At 44.5% G+C, this 23966-nt stretch overlaps 2 long non-coding RNA genes across 2 annotated transcripts; both read left to right on the top strand.

Moving 5' to 3' along the window:
* The first annotated feature begins 9520 nt into the window (after window positions 1–9520).
* LOC129646639 (uncharacterized) lies at window positions 9521–11658 on the top strand. Its single transcript, XR_008712075.1, has 2 exons — window positions 9521–10228; window positions 11252–11658. It is a non-coding gene; the product is annotated as an uncharacterized LOC129646639 (long non-coding RNA).
* A 3469-nt stretch (window positions 11659–15127) lies between these two features.
* Window positions 15128–22968, top strand: LOC129646640 (uncharacterized). Its single transcript, XR_008712076.1, has 3 exons — window positions 15128–15325; window positions 20172–20350; window positions 22798–22968. It is a non-coding gene; the product is annotated as an uncharacterized LOC129646640 (long non-coding RNA).
* The last annotated feature ends 998 nt before the right edge of the window (window positions 22969–23966 follow it).

Consider the following 23966-nt stretch of genomic DNA (forward strand, 5'->3'; position numbering starts at 1 on the left):
ATTGCCCAAGTAAGTCCATCTTGGCTCACTTTGCTCTGCTTCCCATTTGTCTTATCAAGTTAAACAGTAAAACTTTGATTGGTGTGGTAGACAGAATAATGACCCTCTAAAGATGTCCACATCCTAATCCAGGAACCTGTGAATATGTTACATTACATGACAAAGGGGAATTAAAGTTTCGGATGGAATTAAGGTTGCTAATCAGTTGACTTTAAAATAGGGAGATAACCCTGGATTAACCAGGTAGACCTAAATGTTATCCCAAGGTCCTTAAAAGTGTAAGACAGGCAGAAGAGGAGGTCAGAGTGATGTCAAATTTAAGTAGATCCATTACTGCTGGCCCTGAAAATGGAGGAAGAAGGCCAAGAGCCAAGGAACCTGGGCAGCTTCTAGAAACTGGAAAGATCAAGGAGATAGATTCTCCCCTAGAGCCTCTGAAAAGGAACAGAGTCCTGCTGAGACCTTGATTTTAGCCTGGTGAGACCCACTTCAGACTTACAGACTATAGAATTTAAAATAATAAATGTGTGCTGTCTTAAGCCACTAAATTGATGGTGATATGATTTGTTACAGTAGCAATAGGAAACAAATACAGATAACTGAGACCTAAATAACCAGAAAATACAATTTACTATTTTTTTCTGCTTATCACTTTTAAGAGAAACATACAAATCTCAAGAAAAATTTAAATCAACAATGTACTTTCAAGCAAGATCTTAGATTGAGATAGACTCTCAACTGGAAAAGTTGGGGGCCGCAGGTTTCCTGGGGAGAGCGCTCAGCAAGTGCACCTGTAAAAGGGGTAAACTCACAGCAGAAGGAGACACTGACCTGCATCTGAGGCCTTAGCTGATCCGACAGGCAACTCAGGAGCCGGGGCAGCCCTTCAAAATTGTACCAAACTGAGGCAATGGGACTGAATTTTTGTCTCTAGGTCATCCAGCCTGGGAGGGAGTATAACCTTGGGCCAGACAGTGCCTGCTGGCTATGGGCCGTATCCAGCCAGGAACACAACTGTGAATGGTCAGCAGCTGATGTTCCCAGCTGCTAAGGACAGGTGGCCAAACCCTAAGGAGGGGATCTGGGCAGGCATAATAGTATTCACTACCAGCAGTCAATATTTCTAGGGTAGGAGAGATCTATCTGAGCTCTATTCGCATTCCATCCTATCCTGACACAATGGATAAGAACTCTGATTTGTTTGGTGCTTCTTGTGTAGTAGATTGAAGGCAAAAAGAGAAGAGGGCAGCAGAGGATGAGATGGTTACATAGCAGCACCGACTCAATGAACATGAATTTGAGCAACCTCCGGGAGACAGTGAAGGACAGGGGAGCCTGGCATGCTGGAGTCCATGGGGACAGAAAGAATTGGACACAGCCTAGTGAATGAACAACAAAGGTAGCAGATACTATGATTAAGGATCTACACTCATCATCTCTAATCCTAGCCAAGGAACTACTATCAGTTCCATTTCACAGATGAGAACACTAAGGCTCAGAAGCTCAGCCTGGCGACACAGCTTGCCCCAGACCACCCAGCTTGTTGAGTTAAGCAAGGGAGCCATAGGCAACGGAGCCAGGTTTTGACATCAAAGCCAGTCGCCTTAATCCCCAGTCCACCACGGAGTTCAGGGAGCAAAAGAACATGTACAAACATCAGTCTGACACCGCAAGATCCTTGGCCATCAAAGAAAGATAAGATTATAATTGGTAAACTCTGCTTCCTAAATAGGAAAGGGGGCCCAAGACCGATCTATAAGATATTAAATGACTGAAACAAAAAAGAACTTCTGGTGGCCCAGAAAGGTTGAGTAGATCGAGGTTTGTACTACACGCAATAAATCAAAGTTAATTACATTTTTGCTCCACACTGTACATGGTGAATTGGGTCATAATTTTTACGTATGCTTCAGTGTTCACTTTCCAAATGGAAGCTCCTAAGGGAAAAGCCTCGAGACGGTCTACCTTTCCTCATATGGCCCTTAGCACCACGTCAACACGGGACCACACATCATAAATACCATTCGATGATTTTCTTGCCTGACTGCCGAGGCCCAGACCCCATCTAACGGCCTATAATGCAATACCACTCCCTGTAGCGGTCTCCCTGCGGGTTGGGTCTAGAAAATATGGTGTTCTGGAAAATGCTGTAAAAGCTCGCTCTTTAATAAGGAGCCCGGTGTCCCGTGATGGATGCTATAAAGTTTGGACCGGCTGGTGTGTTCATAGCCATGTGGGCCCATTAACAGCGTCTGGTTCTGCAGTAACATACTTCATATCCTGGGAAGGGGAAGGTGGTCACCAGAGAGCAAAAGCGAAAGCATTTATTATAAATAACACTAGGTGACCCTGGAGTAAACACAGCTGTGCCCTCACGGTGTCTTGTCGGGCTGCTCCCTCAACAGATTAAAGAAATCCATGTTTTATGGGGCCATCACTTATTCTGTATATACACCACAGAAGGCGGCTTTTCCATCAGACCTTGCAGGCTGTGTATAAGGTTTCAAACCCTGAAATTGTATGAAGCGGAGAGGCTTCATGAAAAAAACTTATTCTTGCCTGTTTTAATATTTTAAAAGGGGAATGAGGATCAGTTCCTATTTGTTCCTAAATGATTAAATGGCATTTCTGGCTCTGGACAACTTGTAGATGCCCTTCTGATTTCTCAGACTCTTCTCACTCATCTCTTGCCCCTGTCCCAGCACCCTTCCCTGCAGCCTAAGTAGAGTGAGCAGGAGACTTTATCTAGGAGGGGTTGGGGGAATGGGTCTGTCATTCCCCAGCTGTGGGGCTTGGGTGATTCCTTCAACTCACTGAAACTTATTCTTCTCATCCTCAAGTTGGGAGAAGGAACTCTGCTTCCTGGAATTGTGCTTAGTTAGATCAGTTATCCCCAAATTGGAAAGCAGAGTGGGAAGGGAGTAGCAACACAGAGAAAGGCTCTTTAAACTGCTGGGAAGAAATAGAGTCACAGATTAAAAAACAAACTTCTGGTTATGGAGAGAGGAGGGGAGATGGGGAGGATCAATTGGGAGACTGGGATAGACATGTACACACTTCTATATATAAAACAGATAACTAATAAAACCTACTGTATAGCACAAGCAACTCTATAAAAATGCTCTGAAATGACCGATAAGGGGAAAGAAACTGAAAAAAGAGTAGATACATGTATATGTGTAATTGATTCACTTTGTTGTACCACAGAAACTAACACAACACTGTAAAGCAACTATACCCCAATAAACTCCTGGGGAAAAACTTTAAATGTACAATAACGTAAGAGTCTGAGTGAACTCCAGGAGTTGGTGATGGACAGGGAGGCCTGGCGTGCTGCGATTCACGGGGTCGCAAATAGTCGGACACGACTGAGCAACTGAACTGAACTGAACATTACTATATGATTATATACATGTTGCTGCTGCTGCTGCTAAGTCACTTCAGTTGTGTCCGACTCTGTGCGACACCAGAGACGGCAGCCCACCAGGCTCCCCCGTCCCTGGGATTCTCCAGGCAAGAACACTGGAGTGGGTTGCCATTTCCTTCTCCAATGCATGAAAGTGAAAAGTGAAAGTCAAGTCGCTCAGTCGTGTCTGACTCTTAGCGACCCCATGGACTGCAGCCTACCAGGCTCCTCCATCCATGGGATTATCCAGGCAAGAGTACTGGAGTGGGGTGCCATTGCCTTCTCCATATACACGTTAATAAATATAAATATTTATTGGGTTTCCCTGGTGGCTTAGATGGTAAAAAAAAAAAAAAAAAAAAATCTGCCTGCAATGCAGGAAACCCATGTTCAATCCCTGGGTTGGGAATATCCCGAAGAGAAGGGAATGGCTACCCACTCCAGTGTTGTTGCCTGGAGATGAATTTAAAATCACACAAGGGCTATATAGATATTGTGTGTGTGTGTATATATATATATATAATACATATACATGTGTGTGTATAAAACCCTCGAGTGATTTCACATGTATGCAATTAGCACAGCAGTACACACAAAACTTACAACTATACATGCCCTGGGGTTAGCTGCCAGGGGTGCCACACAGCACAGATGTGGCAGAACATTTACACTACCCACTGTGGTGGTGAGTCAATGTCCATATGGGGGTTTTCTCTCAAGTTTCCATTACTTCTCCAACCACTTCCTCCTCACTGGTCAGAATTAGGCCCAGAGAAGCTGGACTGTCTTCTCCACCTTCCACAAACCATGTCAAAAGGAGGAGACATCCTTAACTAGGTGTGTGAAAGTGAAAGTCGCTTCAGATCAGATCAGATCAGATCAGTCACTCAGTCATGTCCAACTCTTTGCGACCCCATGAATCGCAGCATGCCAGGCCTCCCTGTCCATCACCAACTCCCAGAGTTCACTCAGACTCACGTCCATTGAGTCAGTGATGCCATCCAGCCATCTCATCCTCTGTCGTCCCCTTCTCCTCCTGCCCCCAATCCCTCCCAGCATCAGAGTCTTTTCCAATGAGTCAACTCTTCGCATGAGGTAGCCAAAGTACTGGAGTTTCAGCTTTAGCATCATTCCTTCCAAAGAAATCCCAGGGCTCATCTCTGGACTGGTTGGATCTCCTTGCAGTCCAAGGGACTCTCAAGAGTCTTCTCCAACACCACAGCTCAAAACCATCAATTCTTTGGCACTCAGCCTTCTTCACAGTCCAACTCTCACATCCATACATGACCACAGGAAAAACCATAGCCTTGACTAGATGAACCTTTGTTGGCAAAGTAATGTCTCTGCTTTTGAATATGCTATCTAGGTTGGTCATAACTTTCCTTCCAAGGAGTAAGTGCCTTTTAATTTCATGGCTGCAGTCACCATCTGTAGTGATTTTGGAGCCCAGAAAAATAAAGTCTGACACTGTTTCCACTGTTTCCCCATCTATTTCCCATGATGTGATGGGACCGGATGCCATGATCTTCATTTTCTGAATGTTGAGCTTTAAGCCAACTTTTGCACTCTCCACTTTCACTTTCATCAAGAGGCTTTTGAGTTCCTCTTCACTTTCTGCCATAAGGGTGGTGTCATCTGCATATCTGAGGTTATTGATATTTCTCCCGGCAATTGCTTAGTGGTGTTCAACTCTTTGGGACCCCATGGACTATACAGTCCATGGAATTCTCCAGGCCAGAATACTGGAGTGGGTAGCCTTTCCCTTCTCCAGGAGATCTTCCCAACCCAGGAATCAAACCCAGGTCTCTCACATTGCAGGCGGATTCTTTACCAGCTGAGCTACAAGGGAAGCCCAAGAATACTGGAGTGGGTAGCCTATCCGTTCTCCAGGGGATCTTCCTGACCCAGGAATCAACCGGGGTCTCCTGCATTGCAGGCGGATACTTTACCAATTGAGCTATCAGGGTGGGTAATGTGTCTATAATTTCACACAACTGTATTTTTGCAGAAAAAAGTTATCAGAGATCACTGGAACAAAAATGAACTCTCAAAGGTTCTGTTTATGCTTGAATTAGGTTGCCTCTCCTCCATTCCAAAAGAAAAAACCCAGCACATTATCTACTCAGATAATGCACTTTCACTGTCACGAGCTCAGGGCCATCAAGTGTTATCAGTCTGCCTGTGCTCTGAAGGCCCACTCTGTGTCAGACATGCTGCTAAGCCCTGGGATTTCATAAGTCTCCACAACATCACCCCTGCCCTTGATGGGGAGGAGGCAGACAAGTCCATAAAGCATGTGTTAGCGATGAGATCTGTACACAGTTATGGGCACAAGTTGGTTGTCGGGAGATCCAGAGAAGGCTTCGTTTCCTAAGAAGTGAGTTGCATTTTACCAGATAAGGAACAACAGGGTGAATGGAGCAAGGTGTAAAGGACGGGGGAATCTCATCTCTGAAGGCACAAAGGTGTAGAATTGCTCAGGTGGACTGCAGAGCAAGGGTGCGCCATTCTGAATGATGAGAGAACCGAGGGTGTTAGAGAAGGCATCAAGAGATGCCCTGCTGCTGCTGCTGCTGCTTCTAAGTCACTTCAGTCATGTCCGACTCTGTGAAACCCTATAGACAGCAGCCCGCCAGGCTCCCCCGTCCCTGAGATTTTCCAGGCAAGAACACTGGAGTGGGTTGCCATTTCCTTCTCCAATGCATGAAAGTGAAAAGTGAGAGTGAAGTTGCTCAGTTGTGTCCTACTCTTAAAGACCCCATGGACTGCAGCCCACCAGGCTCCTCCATCCATGAGATTTTCCAGGCAAGAGTATTGGAGTGGGGTGCCATTGCTTTCTCCACAGGAGATACCCTACTTTGCTGAGGAAGGGCAGCTTGTTGAGAGCTGCATATGTTCTGACTTTATCTTACGAGCCAAGGAGAGGGGTTAAAGTCTTATAAGGAGGAGACAGGCATGATGTTGGGGGTTAAATATATATATATTTCTTGTTTCTTGTCAGTAAATGAAAGGCACTGGGTATGGATTGGGACCCATTAGTCAAGCCTTAAAAAATCAGAATAGTATCTAGCCATGTTAATTACTGGAAGATCATAGGACATTTTGTAGGACGCTATTCTATTATTGGGCTTTCCTGGTACCTCAGTTGGTAAAGAATCCTCCTGCAATGCAGATGACCCCAATTCCATTCCTGGGTCAGGAAGATCCCCTGGAGAAGAGATAGGTTACCCACTCCAGTATTCTTGGGCTTCCCTTGTGGCTCAGCTGGTGAAGAATCCGCCTGCAATGCGGGAGACCTGGGTTCAGTCCCTGGGTTGGAAAGAACCCCTGGAGAAGGGAAAGGGGTTCTCTCCAGTATTCTGACCAGGAGAATTCCATGGACTGTATAGTCCATGGGGTCGCAAAGAGTCAGACACCAGTGAGCGACTTTCACTTCACTTCATTCTATTATCACTGTTAGGACGCATAAACACATCAACGTACAAACACAATCTTTAACTTGCCACGTGAAGATTTCCTCAAAACTGGAAACTGCTAATTTTATTTTTAAAGTTTTTAATATGACAGCTTTGCTTTTTAACAGCTTTTTTGGATACAATCCACGTACCATACAATCCACTCATTTAAAGGGTACAATTCAATGGCTTTTGGCACATTGACAGTGTTGGGCAACCAACACCACAGTCCATTTTAGTACATTTTCATCACCCCAAAACCTTGTAGCCCTTAACCATCACCCCCAAACCCTCCAGCCCCCTCAACCGTAGGCAACCACTAATCTTTCTTTGTAGATCTATCTATTCTGGATATTTCATATAAATGAAATCACACAGTTTGTGGTGTTTTGTGACTAGCTTCTTTCACTTAGTATGAGGTTTTCAAGGTTCATGCATGTATATACTTAATTCCTTTTTATAGTTGAATAATATTCCATCTATGGATATAGCACATTTTGTATTTATGTATTCATCAGCTGATGGACATTTTGATTGCTTCTACTTTTTAGCTATTATCAACAGTGCTACTATGAACATTCGTGTACAAGTTTTTATGTGGATGTATGTGTCTATTTCTCTTGGGTATATACCTAGGAGTAGAATTGCTGGGTCATGTGGTAACTCTGTATTTAACATTTTGAGGAACTGCCAGACTGTCTTCCAAAGCAGTAGCACCATTTTACATTTCCACCAGCAGTGAATGAGAGCAACCTATTCATTTTAATGCCAAATTCTCATTAACTCCTATAGGAATTCCCTTTGGATAGAAGGACTGGCTCCCAGCCCTCAATGCTGAAGGAAGAAGAAGTATTTGCTGTGGCTGCCTTTGCTTTCAGCCCTGCTTGGAACTTATTTTAGAGTATCCAGGCCACCCTCCTTGGCTTCATGCAGACTCAACCTCTGGGACGGTTAGGATGGAATGCTTATTTTCCTGTTTCTCAGGAGTATTTTGAGGAGGGAAATTCTTTGTGATCCTTGGAATGGAATAGCACAATTTTGTAGAGTCTGTTGGTGGTGGTTGCCACAACAAAAGGAATAGCTATAATACTTAACATTATTGAATGTTAGCCTTGGAAGGGACAGGCAAGAGATCATTTAGGCCAGGCATGGTAAATAAGCTGCAACAATCAGCTCAATTGTAGGCACATGGGATTATGAAGCCTGTCCAGGCTCAGGAGATAGGCTGGGATTGATTAACGATGTCTGCCCTGGTGACAGGAGGGCACCAGTCATGGCACATGTGCTACCTATTTGCTTTCCCTGATTGAAGCCAGCCATAGTACAGCTGAGGCTGCAGCCAAGGTCACACAGCTGGTTAATGACAGAGTCAGGGCAAGAAATCATTTCAACATTTTTTTCCTCTGAGCCATACAGCCCCCAGTTCTGAAACGTGTCTCATAAAGGGACCTGCATAGGGACAGGACCACATCTACCAGTCAGCAGATCGGTTTCCACCCTCCTATGTTCAGACAGTTCTCATCAATGTCTGCAAGAATTATTCCATCAATATGAAAAAGGATATCTATGTGTATAAGTGAGTCACTGCTGCACAGCAGAAATGAACACAACAGAGTAAATCAATTACAATAAAATTTAAAAAAGAATTACTCCAAAACTCAAACTAGTTAATGATTATAAAGGCTTAGTAAATGCTAACTAATAAAGAGGGGCCATTCCCACCTCCCGAACCCCCATATCTCCAGCACTCATGTGGAACGCCCTTTGAAGTCCACAAATTTGATGCATTTGTACACAGGGAGTGTTGAGGGGGATGGGTTTGGACCAAAACAAAGAAGTTAAGCCACTTCTGATTTGAAAGGCAACAATTGTGTGTGCGCTTTCCACTTGAACAAAGAAGCTCCATATTCAGCCCTTATTCAGTAAGGGTCAAGGTGATTCTAAGGGAGAAAAAATGATTTTTTATAGGGAAGAAATGAATATTATCTATAAAAGATAACTTTTTAAAATTCTCAAATCTGTTCATTAGGATGTAAAATATGTCTTTCTCCTTTTCCACTTAATTAATGAATTAAATTAGATACTAACAAAAAATTACATGGAAGAAATCAGAGACCTTTTGTAACTAATTCCTTTTCTTTTTAAATATCATTATATAAAAACAGATATAATACAAAAATGATCTTCCTTCTCCTTCTTGTCCCTCTACCTCTTTTTTCCCTTTTCTTCCCATCATTACTAGAGACCCACCATATGTCCTGCATCCCACCAGAATTCAGGGGAGTGAGCCACAGTCTCTGCACCCGAAGAGCTCAGTCCCACGGGGCCTGTGCTGCTTCCCAACCCAGGATGAGGCAGTAACCAAGTGGTTCCAGGGAAAGGCTCTGGAAGACCAGTAGGTGGTCCATGGGCAGAGATGCAAGAGAAAGCATTCCATGATGAGGATGCACAAAGGCACGGAAGGCTTCCAGAAATGCAAAAAGGTGAAGATGCTAAAGCAGAAGATGTATGTGGAGGAGGGAGGACTTTAGAGGAGGGAAGGTGGCCTCTCCTCTCAGGCTCCTGGAGAGAACCTGGCTCCAAACCCTTTATGTGGAGAAGACTGATTTTTTCATCAAATGGTTGAAATTAAATGCTGAATGCAGGCAGGTGTGTATGGGGGAAAGCGTCTAGAGAGGAGAGAGACTCATGTTTTATTTATCCATTCATTCTTTGATGGACATTTGGATTGTTTTCCCTTTTTTGGCAATTATGAGTAACGCCGCCATGAACATTCACATGCAAGTTTTCAGGGGCCCTGTGTTTTCATTTCCTTAAGTTATAGACGTAGGAGTGGAAATACTGGGTCAAATCAACTCTGTTTGACATTTTGAGACATTGCCAAACTGTTTTCCCAGATATCTTTTAAATCTGAATTTAAAAGATAATTTAAAACTTTCGAAATACATGACTTTCCTCTAAGAATTATATAGCTGTGCTTCTCAAGGATTATGCGCATATTATTGTCAAATGACAAAACTAAAACAAGTTAGTAATGAGTTTGATGTCCTTTATTCAAGGGAAAACAACCCATGCCTTGGAGGAATACAGTGCTCTTCTCAAGGGATTTTGGTCAAGAGTGAGGCTTTAGTCTATTAGAGGCAACAAAGGAGTGACTTGGAAATAGGGCATGACTGGCTGGGAGGTTGGGGGATTTCTTTATAAGGCTCAGGCCTGATTTTCCAGGGTAAGGTGAGCCAGCTGAAGCTGAACTAGGGTTGTGATTGGTGATAGCTTGCCTTGATGGAAAGGTGTTTCCTGTTAAGTGCAGGTTGATTTAGGGTTGAAACTCCTGGCTTGAGCTGGGCCTTGGGTCAGCCTCCATTCTGTGAGTCCAGATCCATGAACTAACTTTATCATTACTTAGGCAGAGTGGGACTTCCCAAGTAGCACTAGGGGTAAAGAATCCGCCTGCTAATGCAGGAGACCTAAGAGACCAGAGATATTAAGAGAAGCAGGTTCGATCTCTGGGCTGGAAAGATCCCCTGGAGGAAGACATAGCAACCCACTCCAGTATTCTTGCCTGGATAATTCCATGGACAGAGGAGACTGGCAGGCTATGGTCCGTAGGGTCACAAAGAGCAGGACACAACTGAAGTGACTTAGCACACATGTATAAGCAGGACATTTAAAAATATTTATTATTTGTTTGGCTGTCTCGAGTCTTAGTTGCGGCATGCGGGATGGGATCTTCATTGGTGGCCCACAGACTCTCTAGCTGTGGCTCACGGGCTCAGTTGCTCTAAGGCATTTGGGATCTTAGTTGCCAGACCAGGAATTGAACCAGTGACCCCTGCATTGCAAGGCAAATTTTTACCTACTGGACCAGTAAGTCCCAAGCAGGGCATCTCTTAGACCTGCAGTTCAAGGCTAGAGCAAATGAGATTCAGGGGGACTAGGACTAAAGAGATCTCCATCCTGCCAGGAGATCACAGGTCAGTGCCTCAGACTCGTGCAGGAGTGGCTTCCTGCCTGCCTGGCTAAAATCTCTTGCTTTTATACAGAAACAATGGCTTTGAGCAATTTTCATATCTCTTAGATCTCCCTTTCCCTGTAACTGACCAAAGTCTATGGGATCAATTGGGGTGAAGGCAAAGCCCTAGAGACTTGTGGGGCTTTTGAATTCTCACAGCAACTCTGTAAACACCAAGTGAAACCCTCATCATGACCAGAAGATCCAAGCAACAGTTCCTTTCCTGGGTCCCAGGAACCCACATTGGGGAAGGCAATGGAATGAACAAAGGGGTCATTGAGCCTGACAGCAACGGGGTAGGGAAGGGCCTAGCCCAAAGAGCTACTCCGAACCATGTGCTCTGGGTCCAGGTGCTTATTTATTCCTCTTTTTATAAAGGAGGAAACTGAGAGCTCGGATGCCCCACAGCACTTAAAAGGCAAGACAGAAGTGAAGACAGAGTGGGTCTGCGTCCCACCTGGGCCACCATCGCTGTGATCTGGGGCCTAGAGGCTGGAACAGGAGCGAGGGCCTGGCATCCACGCCACATCATTCAGGGGCCTTCCAGCACCAGCACCTGATCCAGCCCAGCAGAGCGGCTCTCCCTGCTATTTTGGAAGCAATCATATATTTTTAATGACCTGCAAAATCTCCCTGTGAGAAGGGAGGGAGAGTTGAAATTACAGCCAAGCAATTTGCATTGCGAATAAGTTATCCTGCCTCCTGCTCTCCAAGAATATGCAGAAATAAATGCCTCCTAATGAACCCTGGGGGGCTGAGGCTTTGATATGAATTCTACTGCAGGGGTAGAGAGTTCTAGCCAGACTGAAACTCAGCGTGAAGTTGGAGCAGGAGGGCTGGGGCAGTCCCCTTCAGAGCCAGGGAAAAAGGAAATTGGATTATCTTGCTAGCAGTTGGTGTTTTTCTATCTTTTAGAACCACAGATTAGTGCTCCCCTCCTTCAGATGGTTGGGAGGGTGGGGAGAGATTCCATTTAGCCCTATTTATCCAGCCGGCTGCTCACCTGCTTGTAACCTTTCCACCCTGGCCACTGTCAAGCTCCTTCTAGATTCCCTGGACCTACAGCGACCGGGAGCTCCAAAGCTTTTGCCTTTTCCAGAACTAAAAAAGATCTATTAAACATAGATGGGCTTCCCTGGTGGCTCAGACGGTAAAGAAACTGCCTGCAATGTAGAAGACACAGGTTCCATCCCTGGGTCAGGAAGATCGCCTGGACAAGGGAATGGCTACCCACTCCAGTATTCTTGCCTGGAGAATTCCATGGACACAGGAGCCTGGTGGGCTGCAGTCCATGGGGTCGCAAAGAGTTGGACACAACTGAGTGACTTTCACTTTCTTTTTCATTAATCATAGATAGATGGATGGATGGATAGATAGATGATAAACAATCTTTCTATCTAAAGTCAGGTAGCCTTTAGTTCTAGCTGCCATAGGGAAAACACCAGCTCCCACTCCCAACCCCTCGCCGCCCTCCCAGAGCCCACAGGGTCTGTGTTTATTCCGCACAGTGAAGTGTGTGTGTGTGTGGAGCGGGGACAAGTATGTGCTTGCAGGCCTGAGCTGTGTGGGGGCTGGCCTGTGAGCTGAGTGGTATGGATCTGAGGGCATGTGGATGTGGTATTTGTGTGGGCTTGAGAGATGTGGTAATGATGGTTTGTGTGGACTTGTGAAAGAGAGGAGGTGGGGAGGCCTGTTCACAGCCTCCCTGGGGAGCTGCTGGGGCTGGGCACAAGCCCACGTTGGACAAAGGGAATCCATCTGCAGCAGACCCAGAGCTCCGTGCCTCTCTGCAGCTTCCTTGTCCTCACCTCTCCCCAGGACTGCAAACACATTCGTGATCCAGATTCTCACCCTCCCCTCTGGCCCTGCGGGAGGAGCTTGGAAGCTCAACAAAGGCCCTGAGACCTTGTGCCATGAAACAGGGCCCTTCAGAGGTTAAGAAGTGGGTGCATCCATCAGATAATTTGATTTCAAAGCCCACATCCACTGATCAGAAAGAGTAGACCAGATTCTTCTATCCCTCTACTTATTTCCTCATCTGGGAAAACAGAGATGGTAGAGGACCAACCCTGGTGAGCTGTGGTAAATGCTTTATTGTTCAGTCGCCATGTACTAATAAATATGAGTTATTGGGGTGAATGGGTTGGTACTAATCAGCACTGTAGAATCCTATTATTGCAACCAGTGTTGGGATAAGATGATTTAACCTTCCTTTTTTATTGAATGAAAGATTTGTTCAATTCTGTAGTGCTTTACAATTTTCAAAAGCTTCACACACATGATTTCATATAATGCCATAATAACCCTTTTTTAAATTGTATAATCTCCTATCCCTATATGGCCTCCCCTCCCCCCCAACTGCTGGTGACCATTAGTCTCTTCTCTGTTTCTGTGATTCTGCTTCTTTTTTTTTTTGCTTTATTCACTAGTTTGTTATATTTATCTATCTATCACTATCTACCTATCACTATAGATCTATCAATAGATAAATATATCGATAGAGCGAGCTATCTATACATCTAGCGATCTAAAGATCTATCTATCACTATATGTGATAGATAGTATTTGTCTTTCTCTGACTTATTTCACTTAGCATAATGACCTCCAAGTCTATCCGTGTTGCTGCAAATGGCAAAATTTTGTTCTTTTTTATGGGCAGGTAGTATTCCATCATATATGTGTGTGTGTGTGTGTGTGTGCAAATATATATATGTCATGTCTTCTTTATCCTTTCCTCTGTTGATGGACACTTATGTTGCTTCCATATCTTGGCACTGTAAATAATGCTGCTATGAACACTGGGATACATTTATCTTTTTAAATTAGTGCTTCTATTTTTCAGATATATGCCCAGCAGTATAATTTCTGGGTCATATGGTAGTTCTATTTTTAGTTTTGGGAGAAACCTCCGTACATTTTTCCACAGTGGCTGCACCAGTTCACATTCCTACCAACAGTGTAGAGGAGCCCCCTTTTCTCCATACCTCGTCCACGTTTGTTATTTGTGTCCTTTTTGATGATGGCTATTCTGACAGGTGTAAGGTGATATCTCATTGTATTTCCCTGATGATTAGCGACATTGATCATCTTTTCACATGCAATTTAGCCTTTTTAAGATACTCTGAGGGACAGCAGGCAGAGGTTTGTGGGTTAGGGCCATACCCAAGGACATAAATCACCCTTGTTTTAGGAAAGGTCTGTGCTGGCAAGGGTGTTTTCAGTGTATCCGTGCTGGTGATGGCACAGTGTACATATGTTTCAGGAACTTGTCTACATCAAGATGTCCCTGAAAAAAAGAGGAGCCATTATAGATTAAAAACAAACTTGAGCCATATTAAATCAAATGAACTTGGGAGCATTGATTAGATCCTGATTTAAATGAATCAAGTATTTAAAAATTATGAGACAATCAAGAAAATATGAACGTTGAATGGATATTAGATAATATTAAAAACAGATTGTTATAGAGAACAGACTTATGGACACGGGGGCAGGGGTTGGAAGGAGAAAGTGAAATGAATACAGAGAGTGTATGGAAACATATACACTAACATAGCTAAAATAGAGTGGGAACTTGCTGTATGACTCAGGGCACTCAAACCAGGGCTCTGTGACAACATAGAGGGGTGAAATGGGGAGGGAGGTGGAAGGGACGCTCAAGAAGGGGGGGATATATGTATACCTGTGGCTGATTCATGGTGACGTATGGCAGAAACCAGCACAATATTGTAATTATCTTTCAATTAAAAATAAATGAAGGGAAAAAATAAAAACGTATTGTTAATATTTTTAGATGTGTCCATGGCATTGTGGTTATGTTAAAAGGACAGAGAGTCTTTATCTCTTAGAAAATATACTGAAATGGGTGCAATGATAAAATGTTCGGGATTCAAGTTAAAATAATCTATCTGGAGGTTTGGGAAGCAGGGAGAAGCAAATCAAATAAGATTAGCAAGCTGATGGTTCAAGGGTTTCCACTATACTATTAGATTTTCTCTAATCTCGTGTGTTCAAACATTTCCAAAATTAAAATATTAAGAAGGAAAGAAGAAGCCCTTTCTGGAGTTGCCACTTGGAAGATGGCTTCTGCCCTCCCCCAGTGTCACCAGGACAAGACGATTCAGGCCCTTGACCAACAGGGAGGGACACAGCTGAGCAGGGCTTCCTAAGCCCTATAAATCAACAAGCACAGCTGAAGCCATTTAGTAGGAAGCTTGTTAATAAGAAAAATCTGGTTTAAATGGGTCATTTTATTGGGAAGAGGGAGCAGAAGATGATGGATAACAGGGCCGCCCTGGCAGTGGGGAGGTTTATACTAGTGCCAAGCTCTTTCTCTCAGGTTCCGATTGGATTGCATTAACTCCATCACCACCCTGAACCTTTTCCAGGATGGTGAACCCAAAGTGGGAGCAACAGGAGTAGGGTCTGGGCCTGGAGCGTGTACAGGGGAAGGTACTGTTGGGTGATCAACTTCCTCATAGATGGGGGGGGTGCCTCCCAGGGGTGCTGGGAGTTTTCATATTCTAGAGAAGCCACATCTGGAATCTACCATAGACTCTCATGGACCCAGGGCAGAAAAGTGAAGGAGAAAACAGTCAACTCAAAAGACAAGAAGGTTTTAAGTAGAGCACGTGCTCAGTCACTTCAGCTGTGTCCAACTCTTTGCTATGGACTGTAGCCCACCAGGCTCCTCTGTCGGGATTTTCCAGGCAAGAATACTGGAGTGGGTTGCTGGTCCCTTCTCCAGAGGATCTTCCCAACCCAGGGAACCTGCATCTCCTGCATTGCAGGCAAAGTCTTTACCACTGAGACAGCAGGGAAGCCCATAAGTAGAGTAACCTGAGCCAAAGACAGAAGGAAGGCCTCCTGTAGGAGTGGGACTTTGAAGGGGGATCTTAATGGAAAGAACCCAAGAGGGACCCTGAGAAATAATGTAGCCAAACCCAGGTGAGGACACTTGTGGTTACATTGCACTGGAAAGTGGTTTTGCTGAAAGAGGCCTTGGAGGGTCACATGACTTAGCTTGCTCAGCCCAAGGCCTAAGAGACCTAAGCACCTGAATCCAGGGCTTTTAGGTAGTGACAGGCCGAGGCAAGGGACCCTGGAGGAACCAGGAACTCAGCTTTCTATCCTTTCTGAATTTGCCAGCAACCCAGGGCTGCTGCAAGGGTCAGAGGAAGAGCACTGAATTTGGAGTCAAAACACTCAAGTTCCAGCTTTGCTATTTCCCAGTGGCAAAACTTTGGGAAAGAGGCAAATCGCTTGCATTCCATCAGCCTTAATTTCTCTATTGGCAACAGGATGAATGACATCTGTTTTGTTGTTCTTTTTTTAACTTTTTATTTTATATTGAGATATAGCCAATTAACAATGTTGTGATAGTTTCAGGTGAGCTTGAAGGCACTCAGCCTTGCATATACATGTATCCATTCTCCCCCAAACTCCCCTCCCATCCAGCCTACCACATAACATTGAGCTGAGTTCCATGACCACACCTGTTTTACAGGTTGCTGAAGACAGTTATTTATGCAGTAAAAAGTGCATAGGATTTGAAGACAAGCTGTGGAGGCTCAAGCGCAGGCCTCACCAACCATGAGCTGTGGGCCTCTGAGGCAGTCAGTGCCTCTGAGGCCCTATTTCCTCATCTGAAAAATGGGAGAAGAATACCAGCTTAACAGGAAGACATGTAGGGGAAATGTAATCAATTTATCACAGTGCCTAGCTCAGGAAAACACTCAATAATATTAGCAATTGGCATTAATAATATACACAAGAACAGAAAAGACGTTAAATGTAGGTAGTCTCTAAGAACGACATAGAGAAAGCACCCTGGTTGAGAGAAGGAGCTCAGATCTTCCCAGACTTCTGGCCATCTCAGCATTGACTTCGGGCACTTTGTTTTATCTTTTCACTAGGAGCACAGGGACCACCTTGTTATAATACAGGCATGCTTCTGCATTGACAGGTAGCAGACCTGGTAGTGTCTATTAGATCAATAAAGTCACTTGATTGATCTAAGATCTTTCTCCACAGGCAGAAATGTACAGAAACTGTAGCCCAGGCATGATCAAGGTTTAAGAGAAGAGATAGGGAGCTTCAAAATTGGGAAAATAAAGGCAGACTATTGTTTTAATCTTGAGATTAACTGGGTGCCTTCAAAAGAAACTTTAACGTGAACAGTGATTTGTAGGTCAAAAATCTTAGCATGAAGCAAAAAAAGAATCTTGTTTGCATTATTCATACTCATGGGTGTGTGTGTGTGTGTATGTGTGCATATATATATATATATCTTTAAATAAGACGTGCAGTCATTTTTCCCAGAGTTTGTACCTTGTGGTTACTAAAGAGACAGTTATGACACTTCCTTTGCTAAATTAAACCACGTCCACTTCACCCACATTTGTTCCTGGCTCTGCCACACAGTAACACCCCTCCGTGTCCTGGCCAGGCCTCTGCCTGGGCTGGTCCCCACCCCTCCCACAGAGCCGGAGGCAAGCCCAGCTGATGGCGGGATGTTTTCCTTCCCGTCTGCCCCACGGTTCCCTGATGGTAGACACCTAGGGTGTGAAAGTGCACACCTCCAAAGTCAGCCTTCTGGTCCAAGAGGCCTCAGGAGGAAGCCAGCAGTCCCTCCATTTCCTGTGGGTGAAGGATTATGTGATGGAAACAGATCGCCCCCCATTCCTCTTCCCAAGTCACACACGCCCAGCCCAGAGCCTGAGTTAGCAAGCAAGTGACATCCAATTAAGGCTGGACTAAGACCCCAGAATTTAAAAATAGGTGTTTGGACTTGCAGGCTTGTTTGTCTCCTTCCTGGTCCATTGCCACACTCTTCTCTGTGGGGAGATACTGAGCTGGGAACAGTCCCTGCATGCACAAAGGGTTACTCCCCTCATGGAGGGAGGCTGGAATTCTACACCCCCACTGGTTTGCTTGTTGCTGTTTTCCTGTTGCTTTTCTTCCATTTTTCTTCTATCTTGAAGGCTCATTAGGAACTCGGTGAGTTAGAAGAGGTTTGTGTCACCAGGCTCTGCACTGCCAGCTGGGCACCAGGCAGGGAATACGCACCCTGTTGACATGGGCCAGCACAGGCCAGGGGGCCTCACAGGCCCGCAGCACTTTTTACATGGAGATGAGCTGCCACTTGGCTCCTTCTGTAACTAATCACCAGTGTTGTTGAAATATTACTACTTCTGTTACAACCACTAATGCCCCAAATGAGGAACAGGCGCTTTAGGGTAACATCAAGTACGGATGGTTACTTCTCACTTGGGAGCTCCCGCCCGCCCAGTGAATATCCAGGGAACCCGTTTGACTTCAGGGCCATGTTGCTGCCTCTGTTGACAGAGTTGGAACAGTGCTGGGATCGGCAGATACAGGATCCCTGTATCCTGTATAAACCCAGGCTGCCCTGAGGAAGGTTTGAGGAGCACAAGATCTAAAAATAAAGAGAGAGAGACATAGGAGGAGGGAGTGCTAAGGGCATGAGCCTTGGAGTTCACCCAGCCTCAGTTTGAGTCTTAGCTTCAGCCTTCATTAGCTGTGAGACCTTGGACCACTACTTTCCCTCTCTGAGCTAGTCGCTTCATCCAAAACACAATAACATCAGGGTTGTTATGAGGGCTCAAAGTAATGTAAGCAGGTGGTGAGCACAGTGCCTGGCACCCAGTAGGGGCTCCATAATGGAAGCCGTTACAGTTACGTTGTGCCGGGTGGCTGATGCCTTTCACAGAGCCCGTCCCCTCCTCCACACACACACACCATGCCTGACACGCCCAGGGTCCCTAGCAAAGTAACTGGCTTATGATTTGTACTTCTCTCCATGCTGACCCCGTATCCAAACCAGATGGAGATTGTAGTCATGCCAACAACCAGCATTTGCGTTTCCCTTCCTGGCTTATGAAGCACACACATCCACATCCCACTTCTCCATTCTCAGAGCTGCCTTGTTGGGTATATGTGCATCCATACTATTTTCAGAAGAGAAAGTGAAGGCTTAGAGAGGGTAAGCGAGGTGCCCAAAGTCACACATTGTACAAATGGCAGACCCAAGACTGAAGTTCAGTGCCCTTTCTGCCACTGCAAACTCCCTGTTGCTCAGCACCCTGCCATGAAAGAAGGAAAACATACACATCCCCTCTCCGAGACAACACTTCCCATCTCTCCAGGGCTGTCTGCTAGGAAATTAACCAATTTACCTGTGACAATGCAGAAGCAGCTGTCAATAGCTTACCCTTCCCAAGGTAAATATTTGTATTTGGATGAGGATCTTCTATTGACTGGAAGAATTGATGCTTTTGAACTGTGGTGTTGGAGAAGACTCTTGAGAGTCCCTTGGACTGCAAGGAGATCCAACCAGTCCATTCTGAAGGAGATCAGCTCTGGGATTTCTTTGGAAGGAATGATGCTAAAGCTGAAACTCCAGTACTTTGGCCACCTCATGTGAAGAGTTGACTCATTGGAAAAGACTCTGATGCTGGGAGGGATTAGAGGCAGGAGGAGAAGGGGATGACAGAGGATGAGATGGCTGGATAGCATCACTGACTCAATGGACGTGAGTCTCAGTGAACTCCGGGAGTTGGTGATGGACAGGGAGGCCTGGTGTGCTGCGATTCATGGGGTCGCAAAGAGTCGGACACGACTGAGCAACTGAACTGAACAGAACACAAAGGAATTACTTTCTGGTCTTATGCTGAGGGAATTAGAATAACCCTCTAGGTGACTGCTTTTCCTTCTCTGTGGAAGACTTGTTACACACGTTGAGGCTATGACCACATGAAATGAAGGGAAGATATCACACAATTATAAAGCTGTCAGCAGGAATTCCCTGGTAGTCCAGGGGTTAGGCCTCCACACTACCCCACTGGGGTTCTGGGTTCAATCCCTAGTCTGGGAATAGCAAGCAGTGTGGCCAAAAAAAAAAAAAAGTTAGTAATCTTTAACTCAATAAAGCATAGCCCAATAATTGGATCACTCTATACTAGATTTAATTCCATCTTCTCCCCCAACTACACTCAGCACTGGGCTCTGGCTGAGTGGCTCTGGCCAAAGAGTACCAGTTTAACCTTTCTGGGCTGAGCTGAGGGAACCGTGAGCTTTTCAATGACATCCACATCTCTGATGTTAACAACACCCTGTGAGGCTGTGTGAGGTAGGTGCTATTTTCCCTTACACAGATAAGGATACAGAGAGGTTCCAAAGGCATGCCTGAGGTGCCCAAGATCCCAGGCTAGCATGCAGTGGTACCCGGACCAGTCCTGCCCTTTCAGAAGGGTGCCTCTTCTACTTCTTCCTGCAGACCTCGTACCTCCTCGGTGTTTGTGAAGTGAAGCAGCCACAAGTTTATTCTCCCACGTTACTTGGCACTGGCCATCTGCAGACGGAACAGTGAATCACGGAGACAAGTAGAACCCATGGAGGCCACCCTGTCCACCACCGCGTTATATCTGGGTGTGGACCCTGGAACTCCACTGTGAGGTGGGTTTGAAGAGGGCATGGAGATAACTCTCTCCCCAAATAGAAGCCATGGGAAGTAAGCCTTAGCTGTCTTGTTAGATAGGGTCGGGGGTTAAGGGAGGTTAGAGGCTGACCTAAGACATACTCTCTAAGAATGTGAAGAGTTAACTGTGTCTGTCATTTTCCTAGGACAAGGCAAGAAGTTGTGGGTTTATGTCATGACGCAAAGAAATAGGGTAGACATTAGAATGGTCTGACCATGAAGACCACTAAAATAGATTCATTCAAAAGAGGAGAGGATGCTGCTTCTTCGGAGATTTGTAGCAAGTTGGCTAGTTGCTGGGTAGGGTAGCATACCCATCATAGAGATGAGGAAACTGAAGTTTAGGATTATTAGATTTCCCTTTGAGCCTTATGGCCAACAACTGCTAGAAGATACCATATAAACAAAAAGCATAACTCACTTATTTTTAATTGAATAATCGTTACTTCTAATTTGGGATGATTTCAACAATGATTCTTCTTGTACTTCTATTTTGGCTCTCTAGGGGCAATTTGAAGTTTCCTGGTAATTTATCATTTTAACCACAGTTTTCCTGAGGCAGTAAGTTTATATGGGAAAAGAGTTTACTCCAAATCTTAAAGTTTTTTCCTACAGTATAATTTACCATCACACTAAACACACATGTCATTATCTCATAAGCTCATAATTGCTGACTCCTCTAACCTTGACATCTCCAGAACAAGTAGTTCTCCTTCAAAGAATATATCATTGTAACACCAGTACAAAATGCAGATGACCCTGCATGACAGAGAAGTTTTGTTTTTTTTTTAATGGAAATAACACCCAACAAAGAGAGAAATAAAAGGTGCTCTGTGACCCTGACTTTATACTTTGTCCTCCATGGATTGGAAGTTCCTGCCCTTCGTAGCACAGATGAGGCTGATCTGCACCCGGAGGGCAGGTGCTCCATAGCCTTTCTGGGAGGTGATGGTTTACACAGATCCAGACACACTCTGGCCCTCCCTCCCTCATTCTTGTGAGACAGCTCCCTGAGGAGCAAGTGGGGAACTAAACTGCCAGCTTGGGGCTGAACCTGTGGCTTGATTTTAACCTGCGCTAACCAGACAGCATGAATGATATAGAAATGAATCGAATCACTGACTGAAACTCTGGTACACAATAGAGCAGCGTCTCCCAACGTTTCTCACAAACAGGCATATAGAAACAATCACGCACCATAACGATAACATGATAATAATCCAGAGAAAGCAGATAAGATTGCTTGCAAGCAATCAGGTGGCTCCTGCCACTCCAGGCCATTCCTGGACCTGCAATGGGTGAAGGACCAATATTTTGTGCCACCTACTGGGAGGCTCTGGAGAGAGCACAGTGGTTAGAGCAGAGTGGTACCAGGTGGGGGACGGCTGTGCAGTTAGATGAGTTGGATTTTTTTTATTGAAATATAGTTGATTTACAATGTTGTGTTAATTACTGCTATACAGCAAAATGACTCAGTTACATAAACATATACATACATTCTTTTCCATATTCTTTTCCATTATGGTTTATCACAGGATATTGAATGTAGTTCCCTGTATTATACAGTAGACCTTATTGTTCATCCATTCTGTATATACCAGTTTGCATCTGCTAACCCCGATCCATCCATCTCCCACTCCCCTCCCCTTGACAACCACAAGTCTATTCTCGATGTCCGTGATTCTGTTTGTTTCATAGATAAACCCATGAATTTGTGGCATATTTTAGATACTACATATAAATAATATCAGATGGTATTTGTCTTTCTCTTTCTGACTTGCTTCACTTAGTATGATACTCTCGAGGTCCATCCATGTTGCTGCAAATGGCATTATATCATTCTTTTTTATGGCTGAGTAGTATTCCATTGTATATATGTATCATATCTTCTTTATCCATTCCTCTGTTGATGGACACTTAAGTTGTTACCACGTCCTGGCTATTGTGAATAGTGCTGCTGTGAAATAAGGATGCATGTATTTTTGAATTATAGTTTTGTCTGGCTATATGCCCAGGAGTGTGATTGCTGGTTCATATGGTAATTCTATTTTTAGTTTTCTGAGATGGGTTAAATGTGAGTCCTGGCTCAGTCACTAATGGTCTTAGGTGAGTTGTTTAATCTCTCCTTGCCTCAGTTTCTTCACAGGTGTAATAGGATGAATAATAGTATGTACTTCATGGGACTATTTTAAGGATCAAATGAGTTAATACATGTAAAGTGCTTAGTAAAATGTCTGGCACAGAGCAAGCAACTGGAGAAATGGCATCTGCTGCTGTTACTGCTGTATTCACTCCACAGTCCAGGGTCTGCTTCCCAGCAAAGAGCAAGCATAAACAGTAACATGCTCCCAATCCAGTTAGAAATCACACTCAGATGATTCATGGTTTTCTCAAAATCTGTACCTCCTTTTTTCTTCTCTATCAGCCCATCTCTAAAATGGCCATAGAAGTCTAAGAGGGAACAGTAAAAGAGGAAAGAAAATGGACTTGGGAGCAGGAAATTCACATCCCAGTCCTGGTTCTCCTGCTGGATAAATCACCTCACCATTCTGGTCCTCAAACTCTTCATGGATCAAGAGATGGTGGTTGACCAGATGACTACAGAGATCTTTCCTGCTCTAAGATGTCATGGAATGCTTTGTGAATTAGAATTGGAGTATGAGGTGTGTGTGCCTGGTCGCTGGTGCCTACATCTGCATCACTGATTTCCAGGACGATTAACACAAAAGGAGTTAATGTTTTCTCTGAGTCGAAACACCCAATACATCCCACCTGCCATAAGAACATATCTTCAACTCACCATTGTTGCCCTCCCAGTAGCTGAATTCTAAATTAGAGGCTTTTATAACTCAAGAATGAATCCGTAAATATGTCTCCTAGGTAACATCTTGTTAGCTTCATTGCTCAAAGCCCTTGAAAATAATAGAACTGCATTTCTTTTTAAAAATAGTAACTCAGACATCTCATTTAGGCCTCCCACCCAATTAGTCTGAATTAGTAAAATGTGTTCATTTCTTTCCAGATGAGAACATTGAATAAAAACATTGGATGAATACATTGTATTCATCCATGAGAAATACATATAAAATGTGATTTCCCAGCACCTAGGATTGTTCTTACCTAGCTCTTATTTTTTTAGAGGTGGTTATAACATGTACATCCTTCTTGCTATTAAAAATTAATATCTCAACCCATATAGTCACTCAGAAATAACAGCCAGAGCAACATCTCAATTTAATCCTGGTCCTGACAAGAACCATCTCCCTCCTGCAGAATTTGAGGAGAATTTTCTCTCCCTTTCTTTTTCCCCATCCTTCTAGAAAGGATGGCTCTCTGAAGCCATTTCTCCGACCACCTGTGTACCAGCTGTACTGCTCCTGCTGAATGTCAGAACATCCCAGCCCAATGAAGAGGGGAGGTGGGGCAGAGCTGTGTGGCCTGAAGGACTTGGCAGAACAAAGCCCCACTAAGCAGGGCCCTGTGTTTTCACTGACATGAATGCCCAGTGAAATGCTCTGGGAAGCCCAGCCCAGGCCTGTGTCAGAAAGACTTTCCTGGAGTTTGAACACATACCACAGGCTCAAAAGACCACCA

This window comes from Bubalus kerabau, chromosome 3, assembly GCF_029407905.1.
Source record: "Bubalus kerabau isolate K-KA32 ecotype Philippines breed swamp buffalo chromosome 3, PCC_UOA_SB_1v2, whole genome shotgun sequence".
Lineage (NCBI taxonomy): Eukaryota > Metazoa > Chordata > Mammalia > Artiodactyla > Bovidae > Bubalus > Bubalus kerabau.